We start from the raw sequence: 2,424 nt of genomic DNA, 5'->3' as shown, positions 1-2,424 counted from the left end.
GATTTATTTTGGCAGACTATTTGCTAGACAGATTTTTTAGAATATGGTTACGACAGACTTACAGAATTTTAGCAGATTTATTTTTCTTGACAGATTTTTTTTTCATTCAACCACAAACTTTAACAATTTATGACATACTTATTGTAATGTCAGGTTGATTTAATTTGTAAGAGGCGGCAGATTTATTATTTTTGAAAAAAAACTGTCATGTTGTAACAGATTTATTGACCAAAAATTAATAACTAGCTTAACGGCTAATGGTAGCAGATTTGTTTTATGTTATGACAGATTAAATTATATTACCATAAATCTGTCGTTTGATGGCAGATTTGTTAAAGTAAAAAAAAATTGCTAGAATGACTTTTATAATTTTGTATGTTATGACAGATTTGTAATTATGAACCCCTTTGATGACAGTGTTTTTTTTTTCTGGTAGATTTTTTTTTGCTACAATAATATTTACAGTGGTAACAGTTTTTTTTCTTTGTAATGACAGACTTATTAGAGCAGTTACCATATTTACCACTAAAACATTAAATATCGACATCTAGGGTTTTTGTGAAAAAAAACGTGGCCTCCTTAGTTTTTGTGAAAAAAACATGGCCTCATGAAAGGAAAGTTTGATTTGGGGAAAATAAGATGACCTAAATCGAGTTTGAATTTGCTTTAGTTGTTTTGTTTGTTAGTTTTTCTGTTTTTTTTACTATTCGGAAATCAAATAAATTTTTTTTTGTGAATATAAATGTTGCAGTAATCTTGATTAAGGTTAATTGGTTTTTTTACACAAAATTTGTGTTAGTCTAGTTATCCATCACTAATGAGAGTCATTTTAGTTATTATTGTCCAGTTTTGAGTCAATCTGGGTAATTTTCAGTAATAATTAACAGCCTAAATTTTACCAATCAAGCTGATATATATTTTTATTTTTAAAAGTTTCTACATCCACTATTTGGTTTAGACATTTGATTTAGAATGTTTAATTTTTATTGGTTTGGTTAAGAGTAATCCACTAATCCATTCTAACATAAACCATTTCAATCCAATTCATTAAACTCACTAATCCATTAAATCCGTTAATCCATTAAGATCCAAATTTCTTATTCATTATATCCATGGATTGGATTAGTTTGGATTGATCCATTAACTTTTATCCATTTTGACACCCCTACTTATTCATGACTAAGATTTTTTATCTCTACAATAATTGTTTGAGAAGTAGAAACGCACCATATTGAAAGTTAGGGCATTGGAGGCCTGTGGTTAAAAGTTAGAATGATTTGTCCTAAACACCCTTAATGAATTGTTCTTCTCGAAATTTCTCCTTCTTCGTAATTAGGGGTATATAAGTCTAATCGTGTGTTGATCTCTATAATAATGTCCTAAACACCCTCAATTTCGAAATTTTTTGTTCTTAATTGCTAGGGGTATATAAGGCTAATCGTGTTTTGAGATGATTAGTCTTAATCACCCTTAATTTTTTTTTTATATAGTGTAATCGTTGGGGATACGAATGTCATAATGTCTCGACTTTAAGGATTATGGAATCTTAGCTTTAATTTATTTGTTTATTTTTTGGATAAATTCTATATCTTAGTAGTTAATATTCGTTTTTGTTAGTTTTCTGATTTAGTTTCTAATTAAAAAGTTAAATTTCTTAAGATAATGATTGATGTTTGCCCTAATCTTAAAGCTATATATATTGTTGATCGGTGAGAATTAGGTATTATTTTTTCTGTGCCCATTAGATAGTTTTCACCGTTATGATTTTTTTATACAGCTACGATTCTGATGAATCAAATTGTTTGTCATGCAAATACTGTTTTTATTTACCTTTAGACGTCGTGTGCATATTGTTTGTTGTTTGTTTTATTTTTTGCATTAATTCGTTGATTTATTGTTTTGCTGATTTGATTCTTTTGATATGTGTTTCAGTTTTGTAGAACGTGGGAGGTTCCATCGAGAAAGCTTTCGGACGAAGATGGTTTTGACGAGAACAGAACGAGGTTTGGAAAGGTATTTCTATAGATTTGGTTTGTATATTTTACATATATTTACCTATTTTAATGTTTGTGTTTCTTTGTGTTATATTATATATTTTTATATGCGATTTTATTGCGTATTAGTTGTCCCTGCATTCATAATTTTTTTCAGCATATATTTTGGATTTTTATTATGTTTTTTTAACCTCTCAGGTTACAATGAGATGTGGGCATACGATCATCAAAGCGTGTTTGTTTCATCGTACAAAAAGTCAGTCTCTAATCTAAACTATATTTTGTATTTATCATGAATTTACATGCTTTTCTTTTTGATTGCTAGAAACCCTAACGTATATTTACTTTCTAAAACACAGAAATATGTTTTGAAGCTCACGAAAACACAGAGGTTGCTCGCTCTAATGTCATTATCGTGCAAGTTATCGTC

The 2,424-nt window shown here is 28.7% G+C and overlaps 1 long non-coding RNA gene across 1 annotated transcript; it reads left to right on the top strand.

The window, feature by feature from the left end:
• The first annotated feature begins 1,880 nt into the window (after window positions 1–1,880).
• Window positions 1,881–2,424, top strand: LOC9299557. Its single transcript, XR_002332537.1, has 3 exons — window positions 1,881–2,013; window positions 2,193–2,250; window positions 2,354–2,424. It is a non-coding gene; the product is annotated as an uncharacterized LOC9299557 (long non-coding RNA).

This window comes from Arabidopsis lyrata, assembly GCF_000004255.2.
Source record: "Arabidopsis lyrata subsp. lyrata unplaced genomic scaffold ARALYscaffold_8, whole genome shotgun sequence".
Lineage (NCBI taxonomy): Eukaryota > Viridiplantae > Streptophyta > Magnoliopsida > Brassicales > Brassicaceae > Arabidopsis > Arabidopsis lyrata.
Note: the sequence above shows the minus strand (reverse complement) of the source record. Positions and strands in the feature narration are given on the sequence as shown.